Source organism: Cupressus sempervirens, chromosome 5, assembly GCF_028749045.1.
Source record: "Cupressus sempervirens isolate cs-2001-9-10 chromosome 5, ASM2874904v1, whole genome shotgun sequence".
Lineage (NCBI taxonomy): Eukaryota > Viridiplantae > Streptophyta > Pinopsida > Cupressales > Cupressaceae > Cupressus > Cupressus sempervirens.
In genome coordinates, this window is record NC_143122.1 from 248,336,416 (window position 1) to 248,363,691 (window position 27,276).

The following is a 27,276-nucleotide window of genomic DNA, read 5'->3' on the forward strand; positions in this document are numbered from 1 at the left end:
GTTTTGAGTACTGATAGTAATAGGTTGTCATTATACACTATAGAATACATATTTGTTTGTCTTGATTGCATTGATCAAAACTATGGTGGTTGCATTAATCAAGAATGTGGAAATGTTAGTGAACAAACTTTGGTGGCACTAGATCTAAAAATTTAGGTGTTAGCTATTATTTATTATGTTGCACCGTGAAAAGAGAGAAGCTAAAAAAGACTAAAATAAGTGATAAAATTATGTTTCCCATAGGTTAGCATAGTTTATTGTATACATATATGGTTTTATGAATTCTTATTGACTTATTTGGTTGATGGCAGATTTTATTCCTCAAAAGAAGATTAGTGACATTGTTCATGTAGCAAAGTTGTTTTTCAAAGAAGTGGTGAGACTACATGGTCTGCCAAAGAGTATAGTTTTAGATCGAGATAAAAAACTTTTTGGGTATTTATGGCGTACATTATGGAAGAAGTTGAAAATAGATTTGAAGTTTAGTTAATCACATCATCCACAAACTGATGGATAGACAAAAGTTGTGAATCACAACTTGAGAAACTTGTAGAGATGTTTGGTTGGAGACAAGTCAAAAGGATGGGATATGATTTTACAACAGGCAAAATTTGCATATAATAATTCTATCAACAAGAGTACTAGTAAATCACCATTACAGGTTGTGTATGGGAGTAGTCCCAGAAATGCTTCTAAATTGAGGAAGTTGGATAAAGGAGAGATAAGTAGTGCTAAAGTAGAAGAATTTACTAAATATTTGAAGAACATCCATGAGGAGGTGAGGACACACATTATAAAGATGAATACACAATATAAGGCTAAGGCTGATGTGAAAAGGAGGTATAAGGAATTTTATATTGGAGATGAAGTCATGGTTCATTTAAGAAAGGTGAATTTCTAGTGGGTACATATAAAAGCTGAAGATGAAGAAGTTTGTAATGTGCAAGATAGTGAAAAGCCATGGTTTTGGCAATGCTTATGAAGTGGAGTTACCTGCTGAATTGAATATTTCACCAGTATTTAATATCTCAGATTTGATAGAGTATTATGAAGGAGGTGATGGAGATGAAGTTATAGAAGCATAATGGAGTATTCCAGGAGCTAGTTCAAGTACAGAGGAGATTGAGGAGATACTGGATAGTCACATTGGCAAAAGTACAAGGAGAACAACTTATGAGGAATATCTAGTCAAAAGGAAAATGATGCTAGTAGAGGATTCATCATGGTTAGTAAGGGAGGAGGTTCACCATATTGGTTTTCCCTTGAACACCTAAGATGTGATGGAGTCACTTCTAAAATTACCCCTGGTGTCTAATGTAGGGGCATCTTGGGTGTAAGAGCAATCTTGCAATACCAAAAAATATTTCCTTTTAAGTTGTTTCTATTTTAATAAGGACCAGTAGACAAGGTGGTTACTATTTATGGGAACTTGCTATTTTTAGAAATTTTTTCATATGAACTCAAAATGTTCTCATTTTATACAAGAAGGTTCATTTTAGATTTATACGCATACCATAAAAATATCATTTCTTTAGCTTAAGTATTAGAGAAGTTATTATAGATTGTTGGTGGAAAAATTTGTAAAAAAATCTTCAAGCTCATCAATGAAGGCCTTAGATTGCCTAGATGAGGTTAGAAAACTCAATGGAAGGGTGCTAGTGTGATTCCAAGCCTATAGATCATGAGCTAGCATTTCAAAAAAGAGGTTATAACATCCAATCAGAGCAACAATTTGAGAGTTATGACCTTCCAAAGTTGGGCTACCAAAAATATCTTATAAATAACTGTCAAAGATGTATTTGACTACCTCTATATGAATTTTTTTATTAAGAAAGATAGGTTTTATAGGAATCCTATAACCCAAAATTTCTTAAATAACAATGGGTTGCAAATTAACAAAACAAGCTCAAAAATAGAACAATAGCCAATAGATAAGCTAGAACAAAAAAATAGGCAAAAAGTCAAAATGACAAAGACCTACAGAGACTACAAAAACTGAGAAAAAAACTTGAAAATTCTTCACTTACTCCCCTGCCTTCCTTTTGAGGTCTTAGATATTCTCTATCACTTCATAGGCTCTCTAACTCTCCTCTGCCATGAGCTCCTGACTTTTTCTAAGGTTCGATCTAGGTGGCTTTGGGTTACATCCAGTATGTTGTCCTCTTCCATCCTATCTTCAAAATTTTCCTTCTTATCCTTCTGCACAACAAAACCCCTAGCTTTCAACTTACCATCAAGATTGACAATTGATTGAGAGAATTAAGAATAGTGAGCATATTATTGGTCGTGTTATGGTTGTAGTTCTCTAGATTTTGCTTCATTTTTTCAACCAACCTTATTTAGTCCCACTGGTCTATTGGGATCTCTCTCTCATTCCTCTTCCCCTAGCTTTCCATTTGTCCCATTCTATCTTTTACCTCCTCCAACTCATGAAAAAACTATTTAATAGATCAAAAGTTATCAATCATGTTGTTTTTTGCATTATTAAGAAAATTCATGCCCACTTCCCTTGCATTGTCTATGATGGCCACCATCGCCAATTCTATTAGTTCCTCTAGGTGGATCTTGCCCTCTTTTTCTTCAAGGGTTTGAGGATTCATAGTTTCTCTCACAATCTCTATTTTTGAGGTTCTAGCATTGAAATTTCTCCAACCCATATGCCTATCTTTTAAAAAAACCTCACTTCTTCCCTCCTCCATATTCTCCTTTTCCTACTCCTATGGGGGAATGGGATGGGGAGGAGGCATAGAGATCTTTGGAGCTATATCACTTTTCCCCTCTAGATGCATGTCCTCCTCTTTATTCCTCTTTTGCTTCATTTTAGGGTTAGTGACTGGCTCCTCTATAATCTCTACATCCTCCCCCTTTTTCTCATCTTCCATGTCCATATCTTCTCCTTCCTCATTGTACTCTTCTTTGCCCTAACCAACTATTTTGGACACATGACCCCTAGGGCTTTTCCTATAGGGAAATTTACTTGGAGTAGGGGTATCCTTATCTCTTCCCCTATTTTTCTTCTCCAATGAATGATATTCTTCCTCCTCCTCTGAGTTTAAGCTCTGGATTTCATCCATGTTTGAGGAGAAATTGGAACTCCCCACCTCCACCAAAGTAACCAAAACTTGAGCCAGAGATTTGCTCCTAGATTGAGTTTTGAAATATTCATAGACAAAAAGAAGTAAAACCTCATGTAGGGTAGAATTGGCACTAGATTTTTTCTTATACCCAAAAATATTCTTGTTCATGGAAGAATATAGGTAAAAAGGAAAAGAAATCTTATCCCCATAATGGAAATGATTGAGCAAAACAAAATGATGTGTTCTAACCCTATCAAACCTCATGTATAAAGAAATAAACTCAATGATGGCCCTCAACATGTACCTCCATAGCTTCTTGATTGAGTCGATCTCATAGTAAGTCTCACTCTTCACTAGCTCCTTCTTCTTATCCATGTTCTTGGCAAAATCCTTTACCACATTCACAAAATTATTTTTTACCTCTGTGGAACATTAAATTCTCATTAGGTATTTCTGTGACATGGGAAATGACCTGCACATTTACATGATGTGGCACCCCATCAATCTTAACCCTACCATCCTTCCAAGACTCTACCATGAGATTGGTAATTTCTAAAGCATGTCAATGAAGCTTGGTGATGTAGTTTTCAATGCCACCCTTTCCAAGTTTCTTCTAGACCTTGGTTCTTTGTTTCCATTTGACTACCTCTGCCATTGGTTCTCTTCTGCTCCATTCTCCCACCATCCCAATAAACTGAGTGATAACCTTTCACAAAAAGATAGTCCTCTCCTCTCCTTCCTCTATCCTCTATTTTTTCAGTCTAAAACCACCTTTTCTTTCAACTCTAGTGAAATGGTAAAGAAAATAAGAAACCCATAAAGTGTGGTAATTAGATACTAAATGCATCATCTTCCAACTCCTCTCGTATTTTCCATAAATGCATTGGCTTTCAAACATATTTTCATTAGTTCTCATAATTAACTAGGGATTTCACTTGTACCTCCTTGGATCCTCTCCTAATTGATTAGGCCTTTTGTGACTAATAGAATATTCACTCCAATATTCCATATCATCACTACTTCTTTCTTGACTACCTTGTTGGCAAATGAACCAGTAACCAAGTTAGAGTCTCTATACTCATGGTTGACATTGACACTCCCAAATTTTCCAAGTGTTATATAGATTTATTCCACTATATTTGCAATGGTCTAGATAGGTTGGAGAACTCCTTTAATGCAACTGGTGATATTATATGAGTCCCCCTCTAGCCATAGGTTTTTGACTTCCACCTCCAAAGCTAGTTTAACAGTGTGGAGAGCAGCACTAGGTTCCACATAGTGATTTGTCTGATTTCCCAAGGCATAGGAAAGAGCAGCAACACCCACACCATGGCTATTTCTAATGATGTCCCCGCATCACCAAGGACCAGGGTTACCTTTAGCCACTTGATCAAAATTGTCTTTATGACATCCTTTGGGGTGGGGGGGAGCTTCCACTTCACCTCCTATCTTTTCAATCTCTTGTCCTTTTCCCTTTCCTTACTCTTACTTCCTTCATCAATATCTCCACCCTTCCTTATAACAAAATTTTTTCTCATAGTCCTTTTGATTTTATCTGCAAGCACATAACTAGGAGCCTACCTATCTCTAAAAATGGGGAGGGATTTCACTTGTACCTCCTTGGATCCTCTCCTAATTGATTAGGCCTTTTGCGACTGATAGAATATTCACTCCAATGTTCAATATCATCATTGCTTCTTTCTTGACTACCTTGTTGGCAAATGAATCAGCCACCAAGTTGGAGTCCCTATACTCATGGTTGACATGGATACTCCCAAATTTTCCAAGAATTATATAGATTTCTTCCACTATGTTTGCAATGGTCTAGATAGGTTGGAGAACTCTTTTAATGCAACTAATTATATTATATGAGTCCCCCTCTAGCCATAGGTTTTTGACTTCCACCTCCAGAGCTAGTTTAACAATGTGGAGAGCAGCACCAGGTTCCATATAGTGGTTTGTCTAATTTTCAAAGGCACAGGAAAGAGAAACAATGCCCACACCATGGCTATTTCTAATGATGTCCCCACATCCCCAAGGACCAGGGTTACCTTTAGCCACTCCATCAAAATCATCTTTATGCCATCCTTCGAGGGGGGAGTTTCCACTTCACCTCCTATCTTTTCAATGTCTTGTCCTTTTTCCTTTCCTTACTCTTACCTCCTTCATCAATATCTCCACTGTCCCAAACAAAAGTGGGGCAAATTCCATAAGCTAATACTATGTGATTTTTTACCTTTGTACATGCTATCCCACTAACAAAAGAAGTTGAAAACATTTCCTTTCTTGCACCAACTTACCCCATAGTTCTTGGTGAGATATTCCTAGACCTCCATTGAATAAGGGCAATGGATGAAAATGTGATTAACCATCTCCATGTGATGCTTACAAAGAATACATCTGTTAGGGATATAGTAACCTCTTTTTCCAAACTATCCATAGTGATAATTTTATCTTGAAGCATTAGCCAGAAGAAAATGCTAATTTTAGGGGTTAGGCTAGGCAACTAGGCCTTAGCCCAAAGAGGTTTCTCCTTTAGGCTCCAAAGGGAGTTGTACCTCAAGGCCAACGAGTATGATCCACTAGGATTACCATCCCATATTAGTTCATCTCATGGGGACACAACCCAACAATAGAATGGACACAATAGAAAAGGGGAATTATATTAACTGAGAAAATAAGCTAGTACAAATAGTACAGAGAAAATAAACTTCAAAACATGCCCTATGGGCTTACAATAGCATAAATCTGGAGAATATTTCTCCTTTTAGCACCTCCTCTCAAGCTCCCATCCGAACTGCCTTTTACAATGCCAGAAATCTCCTTAAATAGACCTCAAAGGGTTAAGAACTAAGAGTACATTCTAGAAAGTGCTAGTAGGCATCGACCGACAAAATAGAAGGTTCCAGAAGCTGCGTTAGAAGTCGGTGCAAATCTAGAAGAATCCAGAAATGGTAGCCGAACTTCTAGGAGGCATAACTTTTGAACTGTAGCTCCGATTGACAAACCGTTTACATTTTCGAAAAGCTCTCGAAGTGATCTATAGCCATATGGAGGATTTTCACTCATCCTCAATTTTTTGACCCTTTTCGAGGTCATTTAATGCCCCAAACCTGACTTTCAAGCATTCTTAGGAGGTCTCCAAAACCCAAAAAACTGCAATAACTTTCAAACCGTGGGGTCTATTGACATGATTCTTTTTCTAGAATGCTCTAAATCATGATTACATTCATCTGGACAATTCACACCTTCTAGTTTACCGAAATGATGGCCCAAATACATGCTCCTATTTTTTTCAGGATTTTCAAACGCACTGATAGTTGAACTATGAGAGTTGGAACCTTTATTAGAGCCAAATGGGTATCCAAAAATGTAAAGAAATGAAATAGAAACTAAGTCTAAGTACATTTTTTTTTTTTTTTTTTGGGTGACACAGGATTGCCCTTATACCTCTAGATGCTCCTACATCATCATCCTTATTATTATTCAAAAACAATGAATTCAATATCACCATTAGTGTCTTAAGATCATTTGAGATCAAAGATAGGTCTCTCCATCCCTGGTCCATTCTACACTACTTTCATTCTGAACAACCTTATACAATATTGGCCCAATTATCGTATGTAGGGTTATTAATGAGAGGACCCTGAATTAGCTAATTATCATGCTAGGAGAGGATTTTTTCTCCATGTCCCACTTTCCATTTGGCCTTAGAATTAGCTAAAGTTCTTTTGCTTAAGATCTCATTCCAAATAACTAAACCATTTGGGATGTCAGAGTCATTGAGAAAATACATTAGAGACGGCCCCCTAATATAGTTCTCCACCAAAATGTCCCTCCATTCCCCAATACTATTAAATATTCACCATACCTATTTAGCTAGAAGTGAATTATTGAGATGCCTAAGTTTTCTAATTTCTAGCCCTCCATAACACTTGGGGAGACATACATTATCCCAAGGCCACTAGAGGGTATCCTTTATGTTCCTCCAAGCTAGACCACATAAAATCTCTCTAGATCTTTTCCATTTTGTCAATATGTTTTACCAAGATCCCAAAGAGAGTCAAGGCATATGTTGGAAGAGTGGACTTCACCAAAGGACATTTTCCAACTTGGTTGAGGGTGTTGCCTTTCCAACCTACCAACTTCTTACTAAACCTATCATTAGTCCCACTCTAGAAAGAGTCCAATAGCTTTGTCCCCAATGGAAGTCCAAGATAGCTCAAAGGAAGGTCTCCCTCCCTACAGCTAAGAATACTAGTAATATTTCTTTCTCTATCAATAGGTGTGTTGATAAAGATAAAGAAAACTGAGTTTTTTGCCCAATTAATTAGCTAGCCTATTCCGCTAGTATAAAAATATAGTAATCTCTTCATCAATTTGGCCTCCTAAACTAAAGCTTCTCCTCCTATTATAATATCATCCACAAACTGTTGGTGAGTAAAAGAAACTTGCCCTAAAGTGGGCTTTGTTCCTTTCAAGATTCCTTCTTGTCTTTTTCTCTTGATCAATCTCCCTATACACTCACTCAACCATGATAATGAAAAGGATGGGAGATAAGGAATCTAATTTCCTTAAGACTTTTGATGGTTTGAAGAAATTAGATGGAGCCCCACTAATCATGATAGCAAGTAAAGAGGTACAAACAAGTTGGAAGATAAGTTTACATACCTGATGATCAAAGCAAGCATGGAGAACTGAACAAAGGAATGTCTAATTCATCCTGTCATAAGCTTTGGACAGATCCAATTTCAAGAGAAGGCCATCCTTGATCCTAGCCTCCAATAAATGAATGACTTCATGAATGATCATAATAGAATCTAGGATCTGTTTGCCAAGGACAAAGTCCATCTACTATGGGGAAATGGTCAAAGGAAGAACTTTAAGGATTCTAGTCGTTAGACCTTTTGAAATAATGTTATAGAGAGAATTGTAGAGACTAATGGGCCTAAATTAATCCATAGTATTTGCCCCAAAGATTTTAGGAATAAAAACTAGAAAGCTAGAGTTGAGCTCTTTTTGAAGATTCCTTGATCCAAACAATTCCTACACTGCCTTTACCACATCCCCCTTAACCACCTCCCAATAAACCTGGAAGAAGAAAGTAGGAAAGCCATTTGAAATTGGGGCTTTATTAGCTAGGAGAGAAAAAATGGCTTGTTTTTCTTCCTGATATTTTGATATTGCCCTCAGCATAAAATTATAGTGAGGTTGAATCAACAGGGGAATAGATGAAATAATTTTCTTTTGGTCCTCCATAGATAACATAGGATTCCAAGAAAGAAGTTAAGAGGAAAAATTAACAACCTCAAGAGAAATATCACTATTATTAGTCAAAAGATATTCGCCCTTCTTGATACCTGTAATCCTATTGTTTGCTCTATGGTTCAGAGTAGAAAGTTGAAAAAACCTAGCATTTTGATCACTTTCTTTAAGCCAATTAATTCTGGATATCTTTATTTCCAAAAGTTATCTTCTCTACTAATAATGTTATGAATATCAAAGAGAATTGACATTTCCATGTTCCTATTATGATCATTATATCCATCCTATTGTATTATATCCTAAATAGTATGAAGATGATCAGACTTCTCCTCCTTGGCTTGGAAAATATGAACAAAGTCTTTCTTGTTCCAAACTTTGATATTAAATTTTACATTTCTTAGTTTCTTGACAACCTTGAACATTGTAGATAACAAGTCTGGTGGGATGTCCACATCTTTTCAAAATGAAAAGGAAACTTTCGCCTAGCTACAAGAGGGGTTAGACCCAACTCTGGGAAGAAGGGAGAGCTTGCAAGAGAAAGAATTTAACTAATTTGGTGATATGAGAGCTCTATCAAGTCAAACCTAGATATAATCACTCCCTATTTTCTTGTTGGACCAAGTGAAGACCCCACTAGAGAGATCGATGTCCAGGAGAGCCAAAATATTTATGAAATTTGAGAGATCCAACTTGCTATCCAAGTTTGTGGTTGAACCCCCAGAATTTTTCCTCATCATAAAGGGGAGTATTGAAATTTCCCATTATTATTCCTTTGTTAAGGTTGCAATTCTAAATTATAGTACAAATATTGATACAACAATCCTTCCTCTCATGCTTAGAATTAGGGGCATACACATTTAAAAGAAACCAAGGGTCTTTTCTATTAATGTGCATAACTTTGCATAATAGTGATTTACCTTCATTATAAATGATAGTTACTAGGAAATGTTTATTATTGTAGAGTGTGAGCAATACTGTAGATGCTCCCTTAGAATTTTTGGCCTCTCCATCCATGTTGTTACTAAAGGAAATCTTATCCACCAAATCCTTCTTCATTTTAGCTTTTTGGATCAACATAAAATCAAGTCTATGATCCCTAATCATGTTCCTTACTACCTCCTATTTATGGGCTCCATTTAGCCCCCTTATATTCGTGGATATTATCTTCATTCATTTTTAACAAAGATGGTGTAGGAGCTCCTAGGAGGACAAGTGACTCAATGAAGACACCAAGGACTAAGGAGGAGATCTTGACAAAAAAGCCTATAAATTGGAATATTTTGAAGCCTATTATGGCTGTTTGTAATGAAAAATGCAATGTAATGGATAAATATCCTTATGGTCCTAATAGAGACCTTAAATCTAAAATGCAATGTAAATGGGCTAATAATGCATTAGGGGTCTAGAGAGGCTTTTTAATAGGTTCAAATAAGTCATAAGGTCCATAGAAAGGTGTTAGTATTAGTTAGGAATTAGTTGGAGTCTTTTCATTAAAAGTTTCAAATTTGAAAATAAGCCTAACGACTAGTTTAGGTTTTAGTGCTTTTTGCGATCATTTTAATGTTTTATTAGCTGTAATCATTCCAACCAAATGGAATAAGTTACAACTAAAGTTTATAAAATCCTGGAGAGGCCTAGGATTTGGACAATAAGAAGAGAAGAGGAGCACTATATGGAAAACACAGATTGGGAGTAAATAAAATATAGTTTTCTTGTTATTTACACTATTTCTTTGAATTATTTCATTGTATTTTCATTGCCTTCATAATTAAACTCTTTTGGGTTGAATTAATACCTTTATAAAGTAATTTTATGAGTGCTTGAAGGGATCTTGGAGCATTAAAAGTCTCTTTATTTTGTTATTTTTCCAAATAGTGTTGTAACAATTTGAGAAACTAACTTTTTTGAGAGGGTTTCGTAATGATCTGATTCATTCCTTGGGTATTTAATTACTATTTCCTATGGAATGGATCCATTGTAACATATTTGAAATTTTGCTAACTAATTTAAGTTTAGGGAGAAACATTTAAGGGGTGATCACCGTGACTAACATTGGTAAACGAAGAGGAAAATGTTGCTACAAGTACAATAGTAGAACATTTGCCTTAATAAGGGTATGTTTTTATGTTTGGATGAGTTAGGGAATTTATTAAATATGGTTTTCCATCTTTGAATGGATTCTATAAGTGATTAGAAGTGGGAGACTTGTAAAATGCTTATTTTGCATCATTTAATGAGAGGGTTTGTTGGAAAGTGTGCTTAGAAAGGTCAACTTGGTAAAAGGACTATGGAATTATTAGTTTGACATCAAATTATCATACTGTAGAAAGTTTGGAAGTCTAGAGTTATGTCTAAAGGGTACTTTCTTTGTAAAAGTGGCCTAATTAGGCTTAATTTTGAGACAAACTGCCCTGTTCTGTACAATCTTTCGAAAGAAGAGATATCTAAATTTTGGATATGTTATAAAACCCTAAAAAGGGTATATGAAAAGCCTATTTATTTTCTTTGTGTTTTGTAAAGTTTGGGAGAAAAAACAATAAAATAGGATCTACTACCCTAATGAAGAGAATAGCCTAGTCAAGGAGGGTAACTTGGTTTGTGTATGAAATTGGGATTTGGGATTGTAAGACCTATTTAAAAATGTCATTTTGAGTCTGATAAAACACTTTGTAGGGTTGAAATCGATAGTTGAAGGTCTATTCCATATTTGTGCATTTGAAGTCATTAAATGCCTCTAAGAAGCCTAGTGAACCTTATGCAATCATTCAACCTTGTGAGAAGTTTTATTGTTACCTCCTTGGCTCTACATCAAAAGCACTCCTTGATGTTTCTTTGCCTCCCATCAGCCAAATTCCTTCTATCCTTCTCTTCAATGGTTTGGCTTAAACTATTTTTGCCTAGCATCTTTGATTTGACCTACACATCGACTTTAACTCGACTCCTAGTCACTACTGGTGACATCGGGGAAGGAACTCTACTTTTCTTCTTCTTAAACTTGGTCCAAATCCCCTTGTTTTCATCTGAGAAAATCTCAAGCCATTCCTCCATTCTTGAAATTTGTCTAGGGGAAGAATTTCTAACCAAATCTAGAATCCTAGTTCCCAAATTAATGGATGCTTAATGATCCCCCATAGGTGATGAGGGAACCCCCTTGGTCCCCTGAGGCACTTGAGTTTCTTGCACTATCTCATCTTCATCTCTCACTAATGGCTCCTTCTCCTTCTCCCCTAGGGAAGAATTTTGAAGAATTACTTGGAGGGAAGATTCACAATGACCCCTCTCCCCTTCAGAGGTTGGTTTGATTTTCTCCTTATTAAGCCCTTTTTTCCACTAGTTGGTCCTCCCTCCATCACTTTGATTTGGGCATCATGTGGATCTAAGACCTTCACTTCTTTCACAAGGATCTCCACCACTTTGTTCTAAGAATCAACCAGATCTAAAACCTTCATATCTTTTTCCAACTCTTTGATTTGTGAACCATCCTAATCAAAGACCTTCACTTCTTTTTTAAGGATTTCCACAATGACCTCCTGATTCTTTGAGCAATTAGTCTTAGGACCCTTAGTGATCTTCTACTTCCAAACCTTTTTCCTTCCCTTTCCAAATTTGGAAGAAATTTTTTCCTGTTCTTTTCCTCTTTATCTTTAGGTAATTGATTGGCCTTAAGGTTTTTTTTTCACAAAATAAAAGAAGGCAAAAGGAATACTCTAATAGTCTAGCTTTTGAACATGTATTCCCAATTTAGAATGGAGGCTTACTGCTTTTGGCATATCCACCCCCTCCCCAACTCCAATATAGATACAAGCATAGGTTAGCCTTCTTCTAGATGTTGTTATTGGGTCTATGGAGAGAAGCTCACCAAAAGAACTAGCCACTCCCACAAACACATCCTCATTCTATAACTCTAGTGAAAACTTTGGAAGTCTAACCCAAACCAGGGCTTGCACAAAAAAGGGATCATTCAAGTATAGCTTCAATATCCACTTCTAGATGACCAAAGTCGAGAGTCCAATTACCCAAGGCCCTTTACAAAATATGTTTGAAAGGTCCTCATTACAAGAAAAATTGAAAGACAAAAATCTTTTGGCCATTATAGTGACTATGAATTGACCGTTAAGGTTCCATTTCTTCTATGTGAAAGATCTAACAATGTCTATATTTGGCCTTTTCCTAATGAACTTACCCACTAGAGTAAAAGCCATAGAAGTAATATTGTGATCAACAAGCTCATTTGGAATAACAATTGCACAAGTGCCTTTTTTCACCCTAGGGAGTACTTTAACTACTAGAAAAGAAGACTTTCTAGTTGGTTTAACTCCAAATAGTGAGGATCATTTTGCGATCTATGCCCTAGGAAGGCCTACCTTGGGGATCAGAGGTTATTTATCTAGAGCCTTTCTAGGGGCACATGGGTCCCCATCTCCATTCTCTATTGCTTCTTTGACCTCTAAATTTCCTTGACATTCTCCATCCCCTCTCTATGATCCATGAAGTAGGCCATGATTATGATCCCTGCCAACCAAAGGAATCTCACCCAAAATAGGTTTCAATATTTGAAAAATTGCACTTCCCCCTCCACTTTTGCTTGCCATTACTCACACAATTAGTGAACCAAAATCTGTAGAACTAGATTGTTATCATATATAAAGTCTACGTAATCAAAATTAGTATGTGCTATCAACTAATTCTATAACTCTATATGAATTGTTAGGGTCTGTTGGTCCTAGATATTAAGTTTCATTATCTAGAACCTTCCCAAGTGGTAAAGAATTGCCTATTTAAGAAAGGCCTAAACATTGTCTAAGATAGGTCTAGGTGGTAGTTTGCATTTTAGTCTTGTAGATTACTATAATTAAGGAACCCATGTGGGTTAGCATATTATACTTGTGAATTTTATAATTCTGCATTTGCAGCATAAATAAGAAGTCCATATTTTTTTCTTGCATTTTCTATTATTTCTTTGTTTCTATAATGAGTTTATGGTTTTAAGGGGAGTACCCTTCATCAAGTGGTATTAGAGCTAGAGTTCTTGAGTGTGTGGATAGATCTCTAACTGTGAGGCAGTTCATACTAGGACCATGGTTTGGACTAAGTGTGTAGATAGATCACCATTTGTGAGGCAATTTGCACTAGAGTTTTAGTAGAGGTGCAAAAATGCCTCCATGAAGAGAGTGTGGAGGAAGAATTGTAGGTGTTACACCTGAGGGTTTCTAATCACTCCAAAGAAAAATGCAAGCATTTCAAGAACAAATGCATAGAGGAATAAATCTTTCTATGAGAAATGAAAGTGAGGATTAGGAAGAAGTAGACAAAATTGTCAAAGTAGTGGCATTTCTAAACCCAAAGGAAGAAAGACTTTTTAGGGCCATCTCCAAGATTGGAAGAAGACCTAAGTTTGAAGTTCCCACATTTTTGAGAAATCTTCACCTAAAGGAATTGGTTGATTAGATCAATGGACTGGAGGAGTACTTTGAGTATGAAGATATTGATGATCCTAATAGGGTCAAGTTTGTGAAGGAGAAACTGAAGGGACATGCAAAGATCTAGTGGAAGGAGGTTTTTTTGGAAAAAAATAGAAAGGGAAAGGATAAAATCATGAGATGGGAATGGATGATATCTAAACTATAGTAATGATTCATTCTCATGGATTATGAGCTTGATCTATTGAAGAAAATGCAAGGGTTGAAGCAAGTGGGAAAATCTATTGAATAGTACACTAAGGACTTCTACCAAGTTCTCATTAGAATCGACCTTGTAGAAGCTGATAAGGAGAAAGTCATCTATTATCTTAATGGGTTAAGGATGAGTGTTTAGGATGAGCTAAGTCTAGTTTGAATGAATAGTATTAAGGAGGCACACCCATTTTCCCTAAGAGTTGAGGAGAAACTAAGCAAGAAGTTTGACAGCAAGAATAGTGGAAGAGGTTGAGGTGGAAGATCTGGCAGACAATCTTATAGTGGTTGTAATAATGATCAGAAGAGCAAAGATGAGGCTAGAAGTAGTTGTCAGAAAAAAATGCGAAATAATTCCAATCATTTCCATGTTCACAATAATAGAGATCAAAGAGGAAGAGGTAGAGGAAAAGGATCTGAAAGAGGAGGCTTTCATGGGAAATTTTTTCATTTTGGAGAGGAAGGGCATAGATCATTTGAATGTACCTAGTACCAAGGAAGGAAAGATCAAAGAATAGAAGGCTAGGCTAGAGCTGCACATGTTGATGTGTTGATCAAATAAGTAAGATTGACAAATAAGTGTCAACACACTGCACCATCTTCACTATACATGTTGAGTATACAATGGAAGCTAAGCCAGAAATCTAACACATGCCGAGTCATAGTATGTACTAAGTAAGTCATAGTAGGTGTCAAGTAGATGAGACCAAAATGTGTCAAGTAACTCAGGATCCAACAGGAGCTAAGCATTGCAAAGTTAATAGGAGTTGAGTGATTCAAGAATCAGTAGGAGTCGAGCAATGCAGAAAACTAATATGTACCGAGTAACATAGTAATTCTATAGGAGTTGAGTAATGCAAAAAATAGGGTAGATGTCAAGCAATCCAAAATAGATGGTGCCAAGCATCAGTATTACTTCATGTGCTGAGCAATGCAGGATCAACATGAAAGTTTGTGCAATTGCAAACAAATATGTAAAATAATTATGCATGACTCATAGCAGGATAAGGAGATAAGATCAAATCCTCCCATCCACCTATGTGATCCTCATGCAGCCAATCAAAAAATTGGAGATTGTATGGAGCCAATGGGTGAATTTCAAGGGTTTGAGTGGGAACAATTTATCCAAGGATGCATAATGAACCACTAATATTTATAAGGGAGTCCTGACGCCATTGAACAAGTGGTTGGATAGAACAAGGAAAGGAAGAGCCTATTATTAAGAATGTTGTAGAACATTGGTGTGAAAGATTTAGTGGAAAGGATGACATTTACACATCTAGTTGATCAGAACAGAACAAGGAACATAATCAAAAGATTAGATCTAGCAGAGATTAGAGATAGAAGAGTAGATCAAGAGCCCGAGATCAGCATCAGAGATTACATTAGATCAGGTGTATTATTCTAATACTCTCTAACAATTTTATTAGGAATTTGGAAATCCTATTGAGTTAGGTGGATTTAACATCCTTATGTAAATCCTTTGACAAGGTGGCATTCTAAATTGAATGTTCTTAAGTCCTCTAACAAGGCACACTCCTAACAGGGTGTAGAAATCCTTTCACAGGGTCACATTTAATAGTGTGTTGTAGCCTTTAATAGGGTAGGCCTTTAACAGGGCAAACCATCATAAGTGGTTGAAATCAATTGCTATAGTAATTTTGTGGGTATCATCCCCACCCCAGTTTTACCTTCTTATTCTTGGAGGGTTTTTGGGTCACCAAAATCTCAAGTGTTATGTGGTGATGCATGTTTTTTTCTCATGATTGTTTAATGTTTATATGCATGCATGTTAATTTGAGTTATATGTTATTAAGGATTTAAAAATAAAGAAAAGGCCAGTACTTTTGATTCACACCCCCTCTAGGAAGCACTCTTCCCATTAATAAATTCCAACAATTGGTATTAGATTTTAGTTCTCTCAAGAAGAAGCCTAACAGCTTGAGGAAAAGATCTGAGTATGGAAGTCTTCAAACTTGGGAAGATCATTGAGAACTAGGCGATAGATGTGCATCTTTCTTTACACAAGGTGGAGGAAGCTAGAGAGGAATTAAGAAAATCCTTAAAAAGAAGGAAGGAAATAGCTATAGCCAAAAATGATATTCACTACAAGGAGATTGACACCACCCAAGTATTTTCCAAAGGAGATTCCAAAGAATTTGATGTAGTAACAGCAGAACTGATGGAGAAAAATAGAGTTCAAGCAAAAGAGATAAGAACTCTTAAGATAGAGCATGAATCACAAGCCATGATGTTATGTGAAATCATAAAAAAATGAAAAGAGCAATTGAGGATAGAGTCTTGATGGAAGATGACAAAAGAAATCTTGCAAACAGACTTGAAGAAAAATGTACTGAATTAGCAAAGATCTCAAACATGTAGATGGATACACTTGCCCAACTGATGAATCTTCATCACGAGCTCAATATGAAAGATATTGAGATCTCTACTTTGAGGATGTAGAATGAACAATTGTAGAATGAATTGAATAGAGAAAAAGAAACAGCAAAGAATCTTGACAAGTCAAGTGAAGCTATCAAGTACTTTGAATAGTTGCTAAAATCTACAAGATCAACCCATGATACATCAGGACTTGGATACATCAGCACTGAAGTTGGGGAATCATCAAAGAGTGTTGAGCAAAGAAGTGACAAAGGTAAGGATTCTAAACCCACTTGTCATTACAGTAATAAAAGGGGCCATACTGCTAATGTTTGTAGGAGTAGAACGATCAATCAGCCAAACACACCCAAAAGCAAGGGTTACTATCACAAGTGCAACATGCAAGGACATATGACACAAGACTGCAGGGCTAAAGTTGCAAGGCCACAAAGATTTGATGGACATTGCCACAGTTACAAAAAGTATGGACATAGAGCCTTTGAATGTATATCAAAACCTATGTGGACACTAAATTAGCAAGTAAGAAGGGACAACTATGTACATCATTACAATTGGGACGACAATACAAGGCAAAGTTGTCACTATTGTCAAGAGTATAGACATATACCCCAGAACTACATAAGAACACACATCAAGGGGAACTATAAAAGATGGTTGAACTAAACTACTTTCTTTAGTTTCTTGAAAACTAGACATGTGAATAGGAAATGTCCAACAAAGTCCAAGGCACCCAAGACTAAAGTAAATAAGGGCAAAGAAAAGGTTGATGAGGAGGCACACATCAAAACAAACGTAAAGAAGACATGGTAGAAAAAGGATGGACCAAGTACATCCAATGGAAGGGTCACTTCACCCAAGAGGTCAAGTGATCATATCTCATCCAACTAATTACAAGATGAGCCTATGGGGCTGATACATATAAGGAAGTAGCATAAATCAGCCCTAAACTATGATGAAGCACTGTGAAGCATAAATTTGCATGAGATAAGATGCTAAGAAAAAACTTGAATGATGATGCTGACATGTCTTTGATTGCCAAGTAAAACTTCTTTGGAAGCCGAGTTAAGAAGTCAAGTGGAAGCTGAGAAAAAAATTGCAGTGGTGCCCAAGTTATTAACGAAGTTAGTAGATGTCGAGTGAGAATAACTGCCGAGTGGATGCCGAGTTGAAAAACCTTTGGAAGCTAACTGATAGGTTAAGGTACAAAGATGCCTTAAATGCAAGGTTCTTGAGTCACTTAAAGGTGAAAATTGATTCATTTTGAGCCATTCAAACAAAGAGTGATTAACTAGAGCACAACTGAGCAATTTTCAAGCTTTCAAGTAGCAATTTGCAGCAATTCAACACCTATCCAAGTGATTTAAGCATTTAACCAAGTATTTTCTTCAAGTAATAAGTTGTACAGTTTGTGAAGTTTATACATCAAATCCTAGTTTGGTTAAAGATGGAATCTAGTTCAAAGTCCACTAAAGGGAAAGAGAGCCATGAGATTTAGCTTGTTGGTAATGAGGTTAAGCAACCCAAATTTATGCCAATCCCAAAAGTTGCATATAAAAATGATCCCACTGGTGCCCTATCCACCATCCCTGAAAAAGTTGTTATGGTTCAAGATGCAAAAGTGTTATAACTACAAAATAGGAGCCATAGGCAACTTGGAAATCTTTAATGCCTTTTACAAACTCTATGACAATGGTATATTGAAGGATGAATTTTCAATCATAGAGAAGAAGGGTTTAACCAAAGCCCTAGTTTTTCCAGTCATATTCAAAACTAAGTGGATACACATAGTGCTTAGTAGAATCCATGATGGATCATTCTGGCTAGAGTAAGGACCAGTCAAGATTACCAAGAAAATGGTTCAGAGGGTCACAGGTTTTCCAACCCTAGATTAGCCAAAGACATTGAGAAGTGAGAAAAAGGAAACATTTGAGAAGAACATAGGAGCAAGGTGGAATAATAGAGGCATGACCATAGACACCATAACTGATCCCCTTCTAGACTTTGCTATAAGGATCATATCACATAAGTTTTATCAATCCAGTAGGTTGAATAGTGTACCTTGCATAGCAGTGGATGTGGCATATAAGCTTGTAAAGAAAGACCACACGTATGAACTTGCAGAGCTCATGTTGCAACAGATTAATGAAAATCTTGGAGCTATTAGAAAGTCCAAGGGAGCACAATGTAAATTTGGGTCAGTAATAGTTTGTATGTTCTTCTATGTGATGAAGGAATTTCCTTCATTAGGCAAAGTCAACTAGAGTCAGAACAAAACAATTGTTGATCAAATAAATGATTTCATTGCACAAATGGGAGATAGCTTTGATGATCAAATGTCTATCTATTTTGATGATTTCAAGAATGCAATGAAGAAAAGAATGAGGATACCCGTTTCATTGGTAGAAAAGAATGTAAATGACATATGCTTTCTTGTTGACATTGATTTTACTTACATCCAAGTAGTCCTTCCAAGAGCAATATGGCTTAGACCATTGGGATATGAGCTTGATGTTGACCAAGATTTAGCAGTAATCATAGCACTACTCATAGAAGAAATGGACAAAATTGCCAAGGAATTTGGAACTTATGACACTATTAGATGAAGAGTTGTTACAGAACTCAAGATAGCCACAGTAGTCAAGAAGAAGCACAAGCTAGTGAAGAAGATAAAGAAGAAATTTGGTGTTGAAGAAACAAGTCTAGTAGGTGAAGTAAAGGATATTAGTGAAGGAAAATAAGAAGGTGATGATGAGAAAGATAAGGACGAGCCAGAAAAAGGGCCACTTGAATTGTCACAAGGCCAAGGTGAAGACAAAGATGAGAGTGCCAAGGAAGAAGAAGCCAAGGAAGCACCTATCAAAAGGAAGGCAACGATACCTCCTACTTTTTAACCTAAACCAAAGAAAGATTCCATGCCAATACCTAAGAAGCCAACAACCAGAGTTACAACAAGGACCACTACACAAAAGGCCAAAGAGGAAGCTACAAAGAAGAAGAAGACAACCAAGAAGGCACAAGAAGAGCCAAGGAAAATGATAAGATATGTAGGTCAACCTGATACTAATGAGGAAGATCAGACGAAAAAGGTAAGTCATGCTCCTAAGTCTTCAGTTGATACATTATGTGAAAAGATTAGGAATGGAAACTTCAGTGAAATGAAAAAGATTGTTTTCAATAAGTTCACCAAAGAGGAAAAAAATAGAATAGAAGAATCAGTCTATGCAATGATGACATAGTTCAAGTATACACCTCTTGAACTAGATGGACAATTGCCAAAGGAATTGTCTAAAATTGTAGAAGATAGATGGTATTTCTATTTGAAAATGGAGAAGGATATGAGGGAATCAACCCTAGCAAGTATACTACCTAATTTGACAAAGGAACAGATAATTCAAGTAGTCAAAAGGCATAACAGTAGGTTTACACCTAAGTATAGGGCATTCTCCATTCTCCAGAACAAAATTGAATAAGTTGTACAAAGAACCACAAGAGTGTGGAAGAATTTATATAAGAAAATTGAAGATGTCCTTGAAGAGGAATACAAAGAAGAAGCTACTGCTAAACTTGAAGAGAGAAGAAAGAGGAGAGAAGAGAAGACAGAGGTAGAGAAAAAGGTTGAAGAGGAGGAAGGAAAAGATGAAACAGGGGTACTGATGAGAAGCAAAGTGTGCAAAGCAGACAACTCCCACCTCCTAGTCCTCCTTGCTCTACTACCACACCTGCAAAAATCTTAAAGATTAAGGATTTTGTTGACAGTTCAAGTCAAAATATCAATCCACTAACTACAAAGGATCTCACTAAGATCCTTGACCAAACAACTCTTCAAGTACAATTGTGTACAAGTCCCATATTGGTCAACGTAGATGATCTCCAAAAGTTAGTAGATAAACTCAAAGAAGCCAAGGTGTCAGACAAGAATTACCTCAAATTACTCAAACTACTAGACTTTCATTTCTACCACCTCCATCACCACAAAGAATTTCCATGCAAGCTCATCAAGAGTCAACTGCAATAGTAGGAGAAGTCATAGGTGTATATGAGAAAATGTTAGTATGCTAATAGAAACCAAATTTAAATAAAGCTTCTACAAACTAAACAAAATTCATAAACTTCAAGATAGACTAAGATGAGCTCTTAATTGAGAATATGAGCCATTAATGGGCTCTCTCAATAAGAAGCTCTCTTGTTGAGTAGCTTTGTCTAAATAGATAGGATGTATGCTCAAGCTTTATGCTTCAAAAAGGGCTTCAATGGATGATAGTAGATTTTTGGTGTGGATAGATGGCTTTAGTATGGATTTGGCTCTCAAAATAGCATTATAACTTTACTTCATGGATTGTGTTATTTTGCAAAGGGGAAGGATCCAATTTATAGGCAAGAGGCTTGAGGGATTGAAGGCTAAGATGCAAGGATGGGAAAAAGCTGATGGAGGGCTCAGATTGCATGAGAGGAGAGCACATGGATTGTGCTTTCTTACAACCAATCAAGGAGTGACACATGTCACATGGTGAGAGGATGGAGGAAAGGGGAAGGATGAGTCAACAAAGGAGGCTCAAGGGATAAAATCTTCATAAAGACCCTCATAATGACTTGTAAGAGCAATAAAATGGCTTGTAAGAGTCATTTATGACCTAGTGGACTTCATAAAGTTTTATGGTTGAGATATTTTGAGGGTGATGAGAGAAAATTTTGACTTGGACTTGATTAGGAAGGTTTTAAGCTTGTTTAGGCTTGTGAAAATGATTAGAGGATGGATTAGGATGGTTTAGGATTAGCTTAGGGATAGGCAAGTGGATGGCATTTAATGAGGGTGGGTGAAGGAGGAGATATTTGTTAACTTTGGCTTGGGTTAGTAAGTTTTAACCCATGTTTAGGGAATGTGACAAGGTTAGGAGGGGATTAGGATTAGGTTTAAAGACATCTTCTAGAAGAGTCTAGACTTTGGATGAGGATAAAGACTTTCTAGAATAGTCTAGAATTTCCTAGGATGAGGATGAAGACTTTCTAGAAGAGTCTAGAACTTCTTAGGATGAGGATAAATTAGATTTTTAGGAAATAAATAAAGTTTTATTTATTTCAAGGGTTTGGGTTGAGGAGATATTTATTAAAACTTTTTTAATAAACATGAGGATTAATATTTAATATTAATTAAATATTTTGAGTTGGGATTAGGGGTAGGAAATGATGAGATTAGCCTTTAATTGAAATTAAAGAAGGATTAGAAGATTTTGGAAGAGGTTATTGGTCATAAAGAAATTGGCCAAGTTTTGGGCAAAAAATAAATTTTTTATTTATTTTAGGATTTTTGGTCAATTTATTAATTAAATAATTAATAAATAAGGAAATAATGTTTAAATAAGATTTAAACATTTTTGGAAGGGATTCCTTAATTAAATATTTTTAATTAAGATAAAGGGATTTAATGGCATGAAAATTAATTTAATTAATTAAATAATTAATTAATTAATAAATGATGATGTCATCAGGACTTTTTCAGAAAATAAAAATACTTTATTTTCTAAAGGTTTTTAGGTGTCTACAATAGGTACATTAATACAAATAAAAAGTACACCCCTAGCAGCAGTGACACAAGAAGAGGATAAAGAAGAAACACAAGATAAGGAGGAGTTTGCAATACAAACTTTGGTTGAATTGCCAAAAATAGGAACTCCTACCAAACCTATTCAGTAGTTGAGTACTAACAAGTTGACCTTACAAGTTAGTACACCAAGCTCAAGTTCTACTAGGGTAGCTAGGACCATTCATTATGGTATTCTTGAGCTTGATGAAGAAATTCAAATACCCTATTATGATTCAAGCACTCTAACTAAGGAAAAGATGAATGAAATACATAGTGCATTGGATAAGAGAAGGAGGCAAGAGGCAATGAGAAAAGACTACAGATACAAGCAAGCAATAAATGAGATCAAATATATATTCATGGATACCTGCATCCTTCAACCTCCAGATTCAAGCAGGCTAATCCTTGACCAACTATCTAATATAGTTGACCAAGTGAACAATGAAAACCATGATACAAATGTAAAACTAATGGAATGGTCAGAAAAGAAGTTTATAGGCAAGGTCAACCAAAAGATAGCTAATAACATTATTTTAGGATAGGTTGATCTAGCTAAGAAATTTGATAATGTAAAGATTGTGTTAGGGAACATCTTTTCTATTTATAGAAAATTGTGTGATTTTTCCAGGTTCACACAAGAAATAAATCCAAAAATTTTGAACCTTGAGAGAAAACTCAAGCTCTCCAATATGCAACTACCCTCAAATCCTACACAAAGTGAAAAGGAATTTTCTCAAACACTTCACACTCAGAGGGAATTAGTTGCATTATCAATAGAAGAGGCCACTATTAAAGAAAAACTGATGCAAATACAAGCCTCTATCACTCCTCACTTGGAGTTAATACATAAGGAGTAAATGAATGCTGAAATAGTCCTAAAGAAGGATACAAATATTTCTACACATGAAGGACTTGTTGATCTAGCAACAGAGCTTGCAATCGAACACACATCATTGGATATTGCATTGAATAACTGGGATGCAGCTCTCAAAATTCTCCTTGAGGTAAATCAGACATTTTTGGCCCAGCATGGCATTATCATTTAGAATCCTTTGACATAAGTGTCAAAAAGGGGGAGATAATATTCTAGGGGGAGATAATGTAGGAGATAATATTCTAAGGGGGAGATATATTAAAGGAGGAGAAATACATATAGCAAGAAGATAAGGAGATAAAAGGTTCAGAAGTTAAGGATAGGTCAAAACCATAAAACATTAGGCACAATGGCACAAGACATCAAAATTCATGACATGATCAACTCAGGGGGAGTCATAAGGTATATTGTTGATCACAATATTTTTTTGAAATTTTGTAAGTGAAGAATGTACGCATAAGGATTAGATCATGAATGATCAATTAAGTTTTTTTAACACTCATGTCAAAGGGGGATATTGTTGATCAAATAAGTAAGATTGACAAATCAGTGTCAAAACACTTAAACATCTTCACTATACATGTCAAGTATTAAATGGAAGCCCTGCCAGAACTCTAACACATGCTGAGTCATAGTATGTGCTGAGCAAGTCATAGTAGGTGCCGAGAAGATGAGACCAATATGTGCTGAGTAACTCAGGATCCAACAAGAGCTGAGCATTGTGAAGTTAATAGGAGCCAAGTGATTCAAGAATCAGCAGGAGCCGAGCAATGCAGAAAACTATTAGGTGTCGAGTAATGCAGTAATTCTATAGGAGCCGAGAAATGCAAGAAACATGCTGGATGTTGAGAAATCCAGAATAGATCGTGTCGATCATGAATATTACTTCATGTGTCGAGCAATGTGTGATTAGCATGAAAGTTTTTACAATTGCAAACAAAGATGCAAAATGGTTATGCATGACTCATAGTAGGATAAGGAGATAAGATCAAATCCTCCCATCCACCTATGTAATTCTCATGTAGCCAATTAGAAAATTGGAGATTGCATGCAACCAATGGGTGAATTTCAAGGGTTTGAGTGGGAACATTTTATCCAAGGATGCATAAAGAACCAGTAATATTTATAAGGGAGTCCTGATGCCATTAAACAAGTGTTTGGAGAAAAGAAGGAAAGGAAAAGCCTATTATTAAGAACGTTGCAGAACATTGGTGTCAAAAATTTAGTGGAAAGGATGACATTTACACATCTAGTTGATCAAAATAGAACAAGGAACATAATTAGTAGATCAGATCTAGCAGAGATCAGAGATAGAAGAGCAGATCAAGAGCCTGAGATGAGCATCAGAGATTGCATTAGATTAGGTGTATTATTCTAATACTCTCTCACAATTTTATTAGGAATTTGGAAATCCTATTGAGTTAGGTGGGTTTAACAGCCTTATGTAAATCCTTTAATAGGGTGGCATTCTAAGTTGAATGTTCTTAAATCCTCTAATAAGGCACACTCCTAATTGGGTGTAGAAATCCTTTAATAGGGTCACATTTAACAGTGTGTTGTAGCCTTTAATAGGGAAAACCATCAGAAGTGGTTGAAATCAGTTGTTGCAGTAATTTTGTGGGTATCATCCCCACCCCAGTTTTACCTTCTTATTCCTAGAGGGTTTTTGGGTCGCCAAAGTCTCAAGTGTTATGTGGTGATGCATGTTTGTTTCTTATTATTGTTTAATGTTTATATGCATGCATGTTAATTTGAGTTATATATTATTAAGGATTTAAAAATAAAGAAAAAGTTAGTACTTCTGATTCACCCCCCCCCCCCCCCCTCTCAGAAGCAGTCTTCCCATTAAGACATTCCAACATGATGAAGATGCCAGATCATCACATTCTAAAGACATTGAAAGAGGAGAAGCCATAGTAAATAGAAGAGTCTTATTGAGTGGTGAGAATGAACTAGATCAAAGAAGGATTTTCTTTCACACAAGGTGAAAATCTAAAGATAAGTGTTGTGACATGATCATTGATGGTGGATGTACCAACAATTTTGTGTCAAAAGTGATGGCCATTAAGTTGAAGGTAAAGAGATAGAAACACTTGCATCCATACCATATTTTTGAGGTGCAAGATGACCACAAGGTCGTGGTCAATTCTCAGTGAAGTTCAAGATTGGAAGCTACCAGGATTAGGTACTATGTGATATCATACCTATGGACATGTGTCATATGTTGTTGGGTAGGTAGTGGTAGTTTGACAAACATGCCATAAATGATGGATGAGAAAATACGTAGACTTTGTGAAATAACCCCAATTGATTGTTACTTCTTCCAACACCCAAAAACTCTTTACCCTTCAATGGTTTGACGTTTCGTCAAACAGTTTGCAATCCAACTCTGATACTACTTGCAAAAAAGATGATTATACAAGAAATGCAATGATAACTGGAACACCAGTAATATTAAACTCTTCGTAATAGTGCAATAATTATAGACCCAAGTATCAATAACAAGCTTATCATACGAGTAGTAATACAGGAAGAATAGCAATACCTGATAATTTAATTGATTCTAAAGATCTATTGAGAACCTGGTTTTGTTTATGTCCTAGCCATGGCTCCCTCCAGTTGGTGATCCATCCTTGGTTGAATGCGAGCCTGCAAATAGTATCTTATACAAGAAATCAATGGCATGAACCCGAGGTTTCAACGAATGCACTTCTCCAAGTCCGACTGCAAGCCTGCTGATGTAGTTGGTGACGGGTTTGGGTATGTTCTTGTCGACTCTCTACCAAATTGTGCTGAATGTCATTTCACACTTACTCCAAATGGCGAACTGGTTGAATGGTATCTGTAGGTTGTTTCCAGCGATCCCGTGAAACGCCTAGTATCTCTTAAGCTGCAAAGTATTCTTGCAATGTGGATCCCGGAATCACAACTGAGCCCGCAAGACACTTAAACACTGATATGATTGATGCACGAGTTCGAACCTGAATTCACACAGTTCGTGCGGCCTATCACAACTTGCGATTAATCAGGGATATTTCATGGACCAAGATGTTATTGTTATTGCCATAAGATTTCTGATAAAACGGTGTTGTCTTTGTCATCGTGCGAAACCCTGACAATGTGCGTGGATGCTGTCAGAGTTGCCAATACTGGTCATTCAAATGCTAGACTGTAGTGCTGGCTATGCTATCTTCCGGTGTAGTTCGGCAGTCCACAAAGAATGTGGATTCAATGGTTAGCCCGCCACCCGTCAGGACTGTGCGATCCAATTTAAACCACACCCAATAAATTTATTCTTGCCTTCGGTTTGTCATTGAGAAATGTCTGAATACTGAGTGCATCCATTATATATTTTGAGTACAGCAGATGCTGACTAGAGCTCGTCTCCTAAACCTTCATTGACTGGTCATCCTAGCCTGACCCGAAATTCGTATGTCAAATCTGATCCGGCCACTTGAATTTTCATGCAAAGTGAAATAAATCGATGTCGATAACGTCTTTATACAAATTGCACCTTCTTGTCTTGTTGTTCTAGATCGAATCCCTGACTTGTAGTTAATTCCTTCTGAATTCTCTCCAATCTCTGCAATAATTTGTGAAACGATGACTAACTCTATCCTTGCTGCTCCTTAAATGAATGGTGATGCAAAAACCCTAAAGTGGGCCTTAAGCCACCGATAATCACCCTGATGAAATGACTGAATGTCACCTCCAATCTGCAATAATTCAGATGATATTTCACACCCTCAAAATTGCGTATCGATTGAGAGTTATCGTTCTCAATGGCCAGTTGTGACAATTGCAGAAACCCTAGGTTCTACAATGCACATGTGATTGAATCACAATCTGATAACAAGAGAGAAAATAAACAACTACTTGATTCGAATAGAGCCTCGGGGTGCCTATTTATTCTTTTCTCTCCATCTTCTCCAGAGACTTCTAGAACATTTTTGATCTTATCTCTTAAGTGACTTTATTAAATATTTTTATAATCCAAGTCACTTTATTAAATATAAAGTTATCTTTTAATATTTATTTATTTGATAACTTTATAAATAATTAACTTAATATCTTTTATTTAATTAATTAAAATAATTAATTAGTCGTCCTTATAAAATATGCATTATTTTGTACAACTAGATTAATTAAATTAATTAAATCAAACTGTCACCAAAAATGGGGACATGACAGTCCGCCCTTCCTGAAATTGCTTGTCCCCAAGCAATGGCTGAACCATAAACCAATCAGTATGCCTGGGTCCCAAATGTAAATCTGTATGTCATCCCAATCCTCATCATACTCCCGTGGAGAAATCATCAATACCAGTATCTGAGAAACTGTACTCAACATCCAAACAACTGACAACTCTGATGAAATTATCTGAAAACCAACTGTAGATGGCGA